The sequence below is a fragment of the Ambystoma mexicanum genome, chromosome 6p (genome assembly GCF_040938575.1).
Source record: "Ambystoma mexicanum isolate Mex_15411 chromosome 6p, UKY_AmexF1_1, whole genome shotgun sequence".
NCBI classification, from domain to species: domain Eukaryota; kingdom Metazoa; phylum Chordata; class Amphibia; order Caudata; family Ambystomatidae; genus Ambystoma; species Ambystoma mexicanum.
The window spans coordinates 604,277,099-604,291,303 of NC_090935.1; positions in this window are offsets into that span (position 1 = coordinate 604,277,099).

Genomic DNA, 14,205 nt, shown 5'->3' on the forward strand with positions numbered 1-14,205 from the left:
GAACCCTGCTTGCCAAATATTGTGTTTTGTTGCCTCAGTCCAATTTGTCAGGTTTTTTAGAATAGCTGCTGCAAACAGTTTTCCTATGACATCCAAAAGGGCGATAAGCCTGTAATTTTGCGGGTCTAACCTATCACCCTTTTTAAAGATTGGCACAATGATTCTATGTGTCCATGAAGTTGGTTTTCTCTTTGTTTTTTTTAATTTGTTGGAATAATTCTGCAATGAAGAAGGCCCATTCTTCCAGATGGCTTTTTAACATTTGGTTGGAAAGGCCATCTGGTCCTGCCCCCCTTGATTTACCGATTTCATCAAGGTCAGGATTTCTTCTTTGTCTCTATTCAATGGCCATTCTTCCTGGGACTTAGTAGGTTGCATCTGATCAACAATTTCAGAAGCTGCATACAGCGATTTGAAGTGGGCCTCCCAACCTTCAAACGCTACTGTGTTAGCTAATGAAGACGACTGAGGATTGTGCATAGCGTTGAATAGTTTCCATACCTCAGCAGTGTTCTTCGATGCGATGAGCTTCAACATTTTTTCTCATCTCTATGTAGCAGCAGATGTTTGTGTGCAATAAGCCACTTCAATCTCTATCGTATTTGTAAAGCTTGTTCTTTCCTTTCTGTGCTGCAAAGTTGCTCCTTACCACTCTCATTTTCTCTCAATTGAATTTCTGCCCGGCCTTTAGATTGTTTTTCCAGCTTACCAGCTTGCTCCTCTTCATTGCATCAATAATTCTGCTATTCATCTCCCTTTTTCTCTAACCACTCGTTCTTCTTCTCTTCTCTTCTCTTCCTGTCTTGGCTTCCTTTCGACTCTTGTCTTCTGTTTATTATTTTGTATTATCTTTAAAGGTATTCATGGTCTTGCGCCTCCATATTATCAAGGATAATAGTATAATTGTAGACCATGGTTGGAGCCGAATTGGATTCAATGATTATTTTGCTTCTCTATGTATCATAGGGACCCTGTATGGTACATCTAGCCGCCGTTTGGTGTTCACTCAAATTCTCCCATTGTAGTTTATAACATGTTTTTTTAAAATATGTCTTTGTCGGGGTTAATGAGCATTAAAGAATATCGAATGGTGGCAACAAAACCACAACAATGATAGTAAGAATTGAACATGCAATCAGGTGTAAGCATTTCACATCTTGTTGTTTTCCTATTATAGGTATACCACACAGGGCACCTATGATAAGAAAACAACAAGATACAAAGAGAAGCATAATAATCATTGAAGAAAATTCATCCCCAGCTAACCATCCACAATTATAATATGATCCTTGAAAAAGACTGCAAAAGGTTGAGACAACATGTTGGCTTAGTGAAGACACTGTGTGGATTTTCTAGCATAGAAACACTGTATTTTTTAAAAATATTAAATTCTAACATCAATGTTGGGCTCAGCGCAGTATATTTAGTGTTCAAACAAATTCTCCCATATATTTCTAAGAGGTTAGAGCATTCCCTCTTGAACACCTTAGCATGCAGCGGCCTGTATCATTATCAAATCTTAAAGGACCAACAATACAAAAATCTCACCTTAGCGCGGCAGGCACTTGGTTTGCCCTAGAAATGTGTTTAGTGTATTCAATACAATGATTAAAACATTTCATAAAGCTTTTTGTAAGATGTAGTGCTACATTAGCAATATATAAGTAGGTGGCCACTAGGTTTCTCCCTATCCATTACTGTGTATCAGTGACGTATTAGAAAAATAACAATAAAGTGAAAAGCTTATAGGGAAACGTCATAAAATTCATGATGCTAAACCTATTTGCCAACAGTTCCTAGGTTTTGGTCTGTTGCAAGCTAACAGTGGATATCACAGAGAGTGAGGCTACTTTATAAATCTGAGCAAATCAAATCATGTAAATTTGAAATTAAATGAATTGATTATCTTTAAAATATGCCACAGAAATGAGTACATAGTGATTTATCATATAGCTGGGGCCATTTTAAGGAATGTTGGGGCCCATGGCACATACACCTTAGGGGCCCCTTCAATTTAAAGTAATGAATAGATCCACAATCTCTGGTCATGCAATAACCAAGGGCACTCTCTTTAAGTCCCCTTGCCCCAATCATCCTTATTGGAATCAGAATAATATACAAGTGGAATTTGAAGGGCAACGCTAGTAATTCATGACCAAGGTACTTTATTCTAGCATACTTTCTAACAATAGCAGCCACGAGATTGGTATATCGGCTGTAGTATGAATGCAGGACACAGATAAGTATCAGTGTGAAAAAGGAACACATACCCCAGCATAGATACAGAACTCCGATTATCAGCCTCACAGGATACAACGGCGCCCAAACATGGGCATCAGAGACACATTGAAGCAATGCGAAAGCAACACATACCATAGCATCGATAGCAGATGCAGATTAGACGCTACCAGGAAGGGGCACATATTGGGACTCAGAATAGAAGAGGCCTGGAGTTTTCATGAGGTATTGCTGTCAGTGAGAAAACAAATGACTTTGTGGTGTGTGATTTATCAATGGAAACTCTTATTATACATGAAGCAGCAGGCCAGTTTAACTATGAGTGAGAATGTTTGAATAGCACCATGAGAACTAAATCACTCTTAGGGCCTGACAATTTTGAAATATTTAGAGACCTGCAAGGGTTACAGGTTAATAGAGTTGTCCAGAATCACATGGTTTAATTCAGAGTTGAAGCTGGGATTTGAGCTCAGTGTGCAATCCCTGCACTTGACCAAACTGTTTTCCTGTTCTTGTCATATAGCAATGTGCAAATATTTGTGAATGTGTGCCTTTCATGAAGTAAAATAATACCCAGTTTTGTCAAACTGACTTGGAAAGTACACAAATGACATAATAGCCCAACATTTAAACTAATTCTTTACAGAAGGATATTATGCTAAAGGTGAATGGATTTAACTCATTTTTCTACATTATCAAGGGACATATGCAAGTACGAGATTACTAATTGATGCGAGCCAAAATAAATCTCATCTGGGATATTTCTTTTGCATTGTCTTTTAAAGATGGATATGTGGATTGTTATTCATGATGTGCAGAAGAACATTTCAAAATGTACAAAAAAGGTCACTGTTTTGTGGCAAATAAGCCGATTTGAAATAAACTTACCACAGGCCTGTGATATTGGGGCACTGCTATTCTGCCTAGGGAAACCTCAGCTCAAATGGCCTACATAAAAAGAAAATAGCAGGCAGTGGCCTACACAATTGAAGGAGAGCATAAGAGGGCAAATATCGTCACAAAAGACAGCATGCCCAGACGAGGGTCCCGAGCCTGCTGGGCCTAGAGGTCCAAGGTACTCCTCGCTGATGACGCCCAACAAGCCTGAAACATGTCTGGTGATGCTTGTGGTCTCGTGCAGAAGGGATGTGACTTAGCAGTTTGGGCTGGACTGCATCTTCTGGGGTGGGAACAAGACTGGTTTGCATATAGTCTTTTCCCTTCAGTAATGGCTTGGCAGGCTGAAAAACAATGGTCTGGAGGGTTTCCCAGAGCTGTATCCGTGGTTATGATTTATTTAAAACCTTCCAGCCATCAACTTTTGGTTTTGCTTTAATCATCCCGAGTAGAACGTGTATGCCCAGATGTGGGCCCGAGCCTGCTGGGCCTAGAGACCCAAGCTACTCCTCACTGATGATGTCCAAGGAGGCTTTTTTTTTAATTGATATTTTATTTCTATCGCGCTCGTACACAAGTGTTTCAGAGCGCGACAAGGCAAGGGAGGGGAACAGGGGAGAACATAACAGCGATCTTACTAGGCCCAGTGACATTGTGAACGCGCAAGTGCATGGGAGAGGGAGGAGGAGAAAAGTGCAATAAATAAATAATAAAGGCAACAAACAGTGGTAATGCAGCCAGCAATTTGCAAGTGCTAGGTTTAAGGCAGCAGACAGGGTAGGCCCGATAAGTGCAGGAAGAAAAAAGGGGGGCTGTATGGGTACAGATACAGACCCCAGTGCAAGGGGTGGCCCGGAGGCAGTGCGGGAGGGTGACAGGATGAGCTGGTACCTGGGCCCAAAAGACAGAGGGTGGCCAGGCGCACGGTGCCAAGAGAGAACAGATCAGCAGGGGAGATGGAGAGCGAGGGAAGGTCTTGAGGTGCTTCCAGAACTGGAGATGGTTCTCCTCAAGTTTTAGAGTGGCAGGGAGGCTGTTCCAGAGGGAGGCCCCAGCCGGAGACAGAGATCTACCCCCAACTCGTTTCTTAGAAAAACGACTGACCCTGAGTGAATTGGAGGTAGAGGAGCGAAGAGCTGGAGAAGGGAGGTATTTGCGGAGGGATAGCTGAAGGTATTTTGGACCCAGGCCCCAGAAAGCCTTGTGGACAATGCAGAGGGTTTTGAATTTAATCCTTGCATCCACTGGGAGCCAGTGAAGAGATTTCAGAGCTGGAGAGATACGGTCCCAGGGCTTGAGGCCAAGGACAAGTCTTGCAGTCCTGGTTTGGATTAGTTGCAGAGGGCAGAGAGTAGAGGCAGGTAGATTTAGAAAGAGGCTGTTACAATAGTCCAAGCTAGAGAGAACCAGAGCTTGAGATACCATGAGCTTCTGGGGGAAGGAGAGGAAAGGCAGAGTACCTCTGAGGAGGTGCAGTCGGAAATTTGACTTTTTAGAGACCTCAGAGATGTGGGCGGAGAAGGAAAGGGTGGAGTCAAAGATGACCCCGAGGTTCTTAGCCTCGCAGGTGGGGGTAGGAGGAGGGCCAAAGGAGAACGGGCAGAGAATGAGGGGAAAGGTTGGTGAAGGTGTGCCGATGAGGAGGATCTCCGTCTTGCTGGCATTCAGACAAAGATCATTGGCGGCACACCAATCTTGAATGGCAGTTAGGCAATCAGAGATGAGGGAGGGAGAGGAGGTGGCAGAGGGCAGCCTGAAAATGAGTTGAGTGTCATCAGCGTAGCACTGGAAATTTGAGCAGAAAATGGCAATGCAGTGGGCGAGAGTTGCCAGGTATTGGTTGAAAAGCCAGGGCGAGAGGTTAGACCCCTGGAGAACACCACAGGTAGAGAGGAAGATAGATGAAAGGAAGGACCCAAGTTGGATTTGGGAGGGTCGATCGAAGAGGAAAGAGGTCATCCAGGCCAGAGCCTGATCAGTGATACCCAAGTTTTCACGGAGACGGTTGAGCAGGATGGTATGGTTGACCGTGTTGAGGAGGATAAGGACAGAGGGAATATTAGAGTCAAGGTTGGTGAGCAGATCTTCACGGATGTTTAGGAGAGAAGTTTCTGTGCTTCTGGCAGCTCTGAAGCCAGACTGGTGGTCATGGAGACAGCCAACAGAATTTGAATGAAGGTTAAGCTGAGAGATGGCCAACTTTTCCAGGAGTTTGCCAAGAAAGGGAGTAATGGAATTGGGCGATAGTTAGCTGGACAAGAAGGATCAGCTGTGGGTTTCTTGAGAAGAGGATGCACAAAGGAGTGCTTCAGAGGGGAGGGGAAGGATCCAGAGGCAAAGGAGTGGTTGCAAAAATCAGCAAGAGCCGGAGCGAGGGTGTCAATGTGGTCCTTGATGGTTTTAGAGGAACAGGGATGAACCTGTTTTGAAGAGGATTTCATAGATCGGACTTGTCTAGCAACCTTGTCAGGGGTGAAAAGAGGAAAGGACGAGAACGGTGGTGGGAGGGTGGCTAAAGGAGGGTCAGCAAGTGCAGATGGAGAGGGAAGAGGAGGAGTGTGGGTGGAGAGGGTGGGCAGGATGTCCTGGGTTTTTTAAATGAAGTGAGAGGCAAGGGCATTGGGAGGCAACATTGGGAGGCAACAGGAGGGGTAGAGACTGCAGCAGGGTTGTCCAGCTCCTTGCAGATTTTAAAGAGTTTGGCCGAGTTGTTAGATGCCGCAGAGACACGAGCTTGAATGTGGACTCTCTTCTTGGCGAGGACAGAGAGTCGGTATTGCCTTTGTAGCAGGCGACAGGCCAGTTTGTCAGAGGATGAACAGGAAGTCCTCCATTTCCTCTCAGCTGCCCCACACTTACGTTTAAGTGTAGCTAGGTCAGAGTCATACCAGGAATTGCACTTGGCTTTGGACTTCAAACGGATCCTCATGACAGGAACAAGAACATCGAGAGTAGAGCAGAGACAGGGCTGTATCAGGATGAGAGACAGCAAAGGTGGAGTTGGGGGGAGAAAGTGGCGGCAAAAGCCTCAACTGATACACGCTTCATGGGCCGGATGTCCGAGAAAGTAGGTGGCAGTGTTGGGGTAGGCTTGGCTTGGGGGGAAGAGAGGGAGAGATGAGATGAGAGGAGGGAGTGATCGCTCCAGGAGAGAGGTGTGGTCAGAGGGATGGAGAGGGGGGGGTCAGAGGAGATCAAGACATCGGGTGTGTGCCCTGCAGAGTGAGTCGGGCCAGAAGGGAGGATGGACAGGGACAGGGAGTAGGCTGAAACATGTTTGGGGATGCTTGTGGTCTCGTGCAGAAGGGATGTGACTTAACAGTTTGCGCTGGACTGCCCCTTGTGGGTGGGGACCAAGCCTGATTTGCATATGGTCTTTCCCCTTCTGTAATGGCTTAGCAGGCTGAAAGACGATGACCTAGAGGGTTGCCCAGAGCTGTGCCCGCTGTTAGTTTTGTGATAATGCTGAATATGACCCTCAAAATTTTGGTTTTGCAGTTTTGAAATTGGCTACCTAATCACCTCTCCTGAATAACAATGTATGCTTTTTTTTATTGGCAGTTGCTGCCCAATTTTTACAGGAGGTACAGAACTCTAGATGTGCACCATACTGATGTTGCACCCGTTTCTATGGCTAGCGCAATCTGGTGCAGGTACATTGTTTTGTATCACAGTAGTTGTTAGTAAGTATTTTTATCATCCAGAAGAACATACAAAAGGCAGTCGGTCTTGCCAGAATGTGGTATTTGAACAAACATCTCTAAAAAAAAGGGCATTACCCAAATTGATACAAACAAAGGGGGGTCTGGGAATCTCTCTACCAGCACGAACACAGCCCAGTGACCTGTTCTTGGGTGAATAACCCCTCGGAGAGACTCTACCAAGTCTTTAGCTCACTGTCCTTTTCACAGAGAAGAAATTTTCCCGCATATCAGCCTTTGTCCTGCCCAGGGGCAGTCCAGCGCCGAAATGCTAGGCAATTCTCCTCTGAACAAGAGTACCATCAGTAACCCCATACACGTGTTTCAGCCTTGTTGGGCATCATCAGTGAGGTGAAACTGTTGCCTCTCTAGGAACAGTGAGCAAGGGGTCCACGTCTGGATTGCCCTGTTAACTTAGGGTGAAACCCAAAGTTAATGTATGCAAACAAAGGGGGGTCTGGGAATCTCTCTACCAGCACAAACACAGCCCAATGACCTGTTCTTGGGTGAATAACCCCTGGGAGAGACTCTACCAAGTCTTTAGCTCACTGTCCTTTTCACAGAGAAGAAATTTCCCCGCATATCAGCCTTTGTCCTGCCCAGGGGCAGTCCAGCGCCGAAATGCTAGGCAATTCTCCTCTGAACAAGAGTACCATCAGTAACCCCATACACGTGTTTCAGCCTTGTTGTGCATCATCAGTGAGGTGAAACTGTTGCCTCTCTAGAAACAGTGAGCAAGGGGTCCACGTCTGGATTGCCCTGTTAACTTAGGGTGAAACCCAAAGTTAATGTATGCAAACAAAGGGGGGTCTGGGAATCTCTCTACCAGCACGAACACAGCCCAATGACCTGTTCTTGGGTGAATAACCCCTGGGAGAGACTCTACCAAGTCTTTAGCTCACTGTCCTTTTCACAGAGAAGAAATTTTCCCGCATATCAGCCTTTGTCCTGCCCAGGGGCAGTCCAGCGCCGAAATGCTAGGCAATTCTCCTCTGAACAAGAGTACCATCAGTAACCCCATACACGTGTTTCAGCCTTGTTGGGCATCATCAGTGAGGTGAAACTGTTGCCTCTCTAGGAACAGTGAGCAAGGGGTCCACGTCTGGATTGCCCTGTTAACTTAGGGTGAAACCCAAAGTTAATGTATGCAAACAAAGGGGGGTCTGGGAATCTCTCTACCAGCACAAACACAGCCCAATGACCTGTTCTTGGGTGAATAACCCCTGGGAGAGACTCTACCAAGTCTTTAGCTCACTGTCCTTTTCACAGAGAAGAAATTTCCCCGCATATCAGCCTTTGTCCTGCCCAGGGGCAGTCCAGCGCCGAAATGCTAGGCAATTCTCCTCTGAACAAGAGTACCATCAGTAACCCCATACACGTGTTTCAGCCTTGTTGTGCATCATCAGTGAGGTGAAACTGTTGCCTCTCTAGAAACAGTGAGCAAGGGGTCCACGTCTGGATTGCCCTGTTAACTTAGGGTGAAACCCAAAGTTAATGTATGCAAACAAAGGGGGGTCTGGGAATCTCTCTACCAGCACGAACACAGCCCAATGACCTGTTTTTGGGTGAATAACCCCTGGGAGAGACTCTACCAAGTCTTTAGCTCACTGTCCTTTTCACAGAGAAGAAATTTCCCCGCATATCAGCCTTTGTCCTGCCCAGGGGCAGTCCAGCGCCGAAATGCTAGGCAATTCTCCTCTGAACAAGAGTACCATCAGTAACCCCATACACGTGTAAAGACTTGGTAGAGTCTCTCCCAGGGGTTATTCACCCAAGAACAGGTCATTGGGCTGTGTTCGTGCTGGTAGAGAGATTCCCAGACCCCCCTTTGTTTGCATACATTAACTTTGGGTTTCACCCTAAGTTAACAGGGCAATCCAGACGTCGACCCCTTGCTCACTGTTCTTAGGGAGGCAACAGTTTCACCTCACTGATGATGCCCAACAAGGCTGAAACACGTGTATGGGGTTACTGATGGTACTCTTGTTCAGAGGAGAATTGCCTAGTATTTCGGCGCTGGACTGCCCCTGGGCAGGACAAAGGCTGATATGCGGGGAAATTTCTTCTCTGTGAAAAGGACAGCGAGCTAAAGACTTGGTAGAGTCTCTCCCAGGGGTTATTCACCCAAGAACAGGTCATTGGGCTGTGTTCGTGCTGGTAGAGAGATTCCCAGACCCCCCTTTGTTTGCATACATTAACTTTGGGTTTCACCCTAAGTTAACAGGGCAATCCAGACGTGGACCCCTTGCTCACTGTTCCTAGAGAGGCAGCTGTTTCACCTCACTGATGATGCCCAACAAGGCTGAAACACGTGTATGGGGTTACTGATGGTACTCTTGTTCAGAGGAGAATTGCCTAGCATTTCGGCGCTGGACTGCCCCTGGGCAGGACAAAGGCTGATATGCGGGGAAATTTCTTCTCTGTGAAAAGGACAGTGAGCTAAAGACTTGGTAGAGTCTCTCCAGGGGTTATTCACACAAGAACAGGTCATTGGGCTGTGTTCGTGCTGGTAGAGAGATTCCCATACCCCCCTTTGTTTGCTTACGCAAATTGATAGTTTACAAGCAATCGTATGTTAAATCTGGCCAAATTCGGCCAGTACCATTTGATCGTTTGTAAACGATCAGTTTGGGTAATCACTACCAAACATAGGGAGCGTGGGTTGCGGGGGTGTCCCCCGCTCCACATGTTTGGTAGTGATGGCTTTTGGTGGTAGCGGGGGTGTCCCCTGCTTTTGGAGATGTGGAGGCGGGGGAAGAGAAGAAAAAAAAAGAAAAGCAGACCTTGCAGCGTCGGATCCGACCCGCGTAGAAGGGACGGATCCGATGCTGCAGGGTTAGAAGATGAGCGGATGGCAAAAAGGTAATAGGGGGTGAGTGGGGGAATTTATGGCCAAACCGTATACATCTGAAAAAAGTGCTTAACACACTGAGCTATCATTTGAACCAGAGTAGCTCTCAAATTCATCAAATATGCGTTTCAACTTTGGTTTTGCAAGTGATGGATGATAGGGAGAATTCTCAAAATGTGCTAATTTCCCTTATCTTATGAGACCCCCAGCAACTTTGCTGGATATCTAGGATTTGATGTTTTACCTGGTAAGACTACAAGCCTTTTTTCCCCACTGTTCCATGTATTGTGATGTGTGTTTTACGTTTGTGTTCTTTGGTTGTGGAGTTTTAAAGCAACTCCATAGGCATCATCTTTTTCTCATGTGTCACACAGCACCTTCAGTGCAGTTGCACAGGGATGGCTTTCAGACTTCCCAAGGTTTAAATACCTTCTCTGTGACTGACTACTGTTTCCCACAGCCTGTAAAGTTAAATTGACTTTACTAGTCTTTTTAAATTTACAGACCCAGCACACACTATCTTACTATAGAGTGCTGGAGGGGTTGCCTAGCATCCCCTGAGTCTGAACACTCATGTAACAGTCAGATGTTACCCTTTCCTACTTTAAATGGCTGGTGGCAGTGGTTTTAAACAAACTACCATGATTTTTCCCGACCGCGAATACCAGTAGCTAAAAATCGGGACAGCCATGTTTACCAATATGGCGCCCAAGACCTATCTGTAAAAATAGACTCTGGTTGACTTTTTTCGCCATTTCTTTTAGGAAAGGTCCTTCTAGTGTCCAACTCTGCGCGCCAAACCAGGTTTGGTCCCTTTGTTCAAGCAGGAACCTCCTGACGTCCTCCTTCTTGTCCCCACGACTGAAGCTCAGGAACAGCGAGATCTGCAGGAACAACTGCCTCAGTTACAGCTCTTCCTCACTTTAAAGGTACTGTACAAATGCGGTCCGGAAATCTTTTCGGCCGTGGTGAAAGTTTGTGAAACTTTACCAACTTTGAAGGCTTGTCCTTCCCTAAACCAACATCTAACTTTTCGTCTGACCAAATTCTTCTAAGATCCGTGGCAAAGACTTAACCGTTTACTACCAGAACTGTGCTATCCTATACAAGACTCTGAACTATTGACTTTGGCCCAGCCCTATTGAATTGAATTGCTGGTTGTAGTGAACTGAAACCCTTTGCCCTGCCTATGAAAGTATCTGTGCCTCGATTTCTTTTAACCTTGTCTTTTTATCCCTTTTAAAGGTAATTGAAGTGCCATTTTGCTCCCACTTCAGGGGAGCTGAACTTGTTCAATGACTTATTGGTTGTGTATTTGTAGTATATTAGTATATGATATTGAGCTGCTCTTGCTAGTGTAATGTTTTCTAAACAACTGTGTAAATAAATGTATATTCTTTTACCAAGAAACCTTGAGTAACTGGTTATTTGAATCACTGTAATTGCTGGTCCTTTGTGTAACCCCTTCTACTGCTCACTTTACTCTTGAGATAAGTCTGGCTGCTCAGCCACTGCTACCACATAACTGTGTAGTACAGGCTTGTACCAAAGGTGAAATTGTGCTGACATTTGTAGTCTTAATTGCCTGTAGTGGTCCCAAAGGGTACTGCATGTGATTCTGCCTAACAATCGGTATATTGGCCACAAATCACTACAGGAGTTGTACTATACTAAACACACATACGTGTATGCACTACAATGAACACAGGAAGCATTATATGATTAATTTATTTAAATAGAATGTACTAGTCAACTAAAGCTATCGGCAGGTGTATAGCCTCACAATCGCACTATAAAATATCCTGATGTCTTGTTTATGTTTTTTTCTTTTAATGGGTTCTTCGCATCAGGCAGCCATGTGTCCTCCAGCCCTCCACCGCCGCCGCTCCCCCCACCCCTCCCTAGCACTAAGGTCCCGGCCCGGGAAACGTGGGCCTTTTACACTCCAATACCTTTGCATAAACAAAAAACATTCACAGAACGAGACTATTTGATAAATGTGCACTGCCCTTCCTTCCCAGAATTGTTCGTCCAGTTTCCCATCTGAAGGACAAGTCCGACCTGGGCAATGGAACATGCAAGGCTGACGCGCTTTCACACGGCTTGCGCCAGGAAGTTGGCCTGGCAAAAGTAGTCGCTGCCTGGCTCCCTAAATGAATTAATTCATGGATTGTGTGTTGTTAAACTCGAGGCTTGTGGCATTGTCGAAATCTCAGCGCTATTTAATAAACGGGCCACATTTTTTTTTTCAGTCTGGTCCTGATGCAAACTACAAAACATAATGACGGGCATGGGGTTTAGCATGGAATGCCCTTCACATACCCAGGTGCTGTGCTCATGTGGTGTGTTACCCTATCTAACTCAGTAAGACTTTGGCGGTAATGGCAAACCATGCAGTATTTATGAATGCTGCAGGGTATACTGCACTCTCAAATCATACCTTTTGCCACCGGAACTTATGGAAACTATGCTTTTGGGTGGAGCAAAGGTCCCCCTCTGAAAACATTTACTACTGACATATTACCACATGCGGTAATCTCGCATGCAGTAATCTTGCATGTGTTAAAAAGGCATTTGCCCGTGGACTGATATCGGACTCCAAAATGGCAAGTGTGCACATGACTTCATCATACCGACGCTTCCCATCACTGCACTCTCATCACATGGAGTAATGGTGTCTGAATTTGGTGGTACGTCCTGGTAAAACACTCTCGTACTCTTAATGAGGTCCTTAGTCTCTATTTTAAGAATGCGTTATTGGGTTTCCTCTGGAAAGTATTGAACTTGAAATCTGAACATTAATTCATGAAATCAGGTTCAAAATCAGGAGCGCTGCCTCTGGCGTGCCCGTGGACCAGTTCACACACAATTCCTGAGCTGGCCCTCATAACCTCATATGGCCCTCAATCCCTGAACGACTGTGCTGTGCATCTCCAAGCCCTGCACCATCAATGAGTGGGCCGACGTGCGGTGCAGTCCCGACCGCTGAAGTGAGACCTGACTCCCCATCCCCAGCACTGAGGCAATCCAGGGAGGATGCAACTAGGTGGCTAAGCAAAGCCAGAAAAATGGGGCGTGTGTGCCGAAATGGCCACCACTGCTCTGCAGGAGTACAGGCACTAAACCGCCTACTCTGTTTCACACTACTACTAAACAGGCAGTGCTCCCAATCAAAAAGTTGATACCGGCATAGCCCAAAAGGAATGGGACCCCAATGGAGGTTAGCACTAAGTCAGTACAAAGGTGTGGGCTCCATTTGGGTCGAATCAGCATTCAAGATGGTTCACACAATAGCTTCCAGCAGTTCGGGGAGTTGGTCGAGTCGGCTGCCAGACGTTTGCTCTCCTAGGTCAAACCAGTGTTTGGGATGAGTGAGTCAATGGCTTGCAGCAGCAGAGTTGGTGCTCAAGTCAATTGTCCCCAAGATGTCGAGTCCATGATTAGGTCAAAACGAGTGGACCCACTTTAATGTGTCAAGATGCTGCCTGGATTGCTCAAAGTGCAGTAAGCATTTGAAGTTATGTTGAGTGTTGAAAGCAGCACTGCAGTCCTGTGGCAGCTCATAGTTTGTGGAGCATGCTCAATCTGGCGTGGAGATGTCTTAAGATGACAAAACAGGATTCTGGACTTCTGGGTTTCTGGGAGACCCAATTAATGCGTTCATGGACAAGATGAGTCATTCAGGCTTACGCTTTGACTTCAGGAAGCTAGTTGACACTTACAAGGGGTCCTTCTCCTCCAGTGCAGGCTCCAGTTCCAGTGCAGTCAATAATGAGGTTTTGCTCCACATAAGTTCACCCCCATTGTGCCACCGGGCTAGTTAGGAAGCAGAGTTTGCCTCTGCCTTGGATGCCTTTTGTCTTCAACTCCCTGGCAGAGGATTTTAGGGTGGGCTTTATCCCCAACCGTGTTCCAATGAATCCTCCTTCTTTTCTTGAGAGTCCAAAGATCAATTAAAGAATGAGGAGTGTCCCTTTACTTTTAAAGGTGAAATGTCACAGGGGATTGGTCCAAAGCAAGCCTGCTGTAAGGGGCCCAGTGCAGGCTGTTTTAACAAGTGCCCTTTGTCTTCTAACATACCCATAGAACCTTGTCTTGCAGGTAATGGAGGAGGAAAGTAGGTTGAGAGCCCTAAAAGACACCAGAATAGTGGAACCCCTCTCCTGGCCTACCCTTCTCTCTGGACTGCTCTAGCTCTGCCCTCTTCCCATGTCTGTTGGCTTCAAAGGGGCTCCAGGTCAGCACCATGGGGTGAATGTGGCTGTGTTATGTTACTGCTGCCTTTAAAACACTGGTTCCCAAGAGATCGCCTGAGGTGGGGTTCTGTACCTTAGGGAAAGTATTTTCCCCTCCTGCATGGGGATCAAAGAGGCAGCATCCTGGCCATTGTTCCACAAGGCAGTGGTGGAGACATGTAGGCCAACCGGCTACTATACATTACCCTGCGATAGCTACGTTCTGCTCGATGATCTGACACTGCATGATGTCAAATTGCTGTGGCTTTATGACTGCGTGACC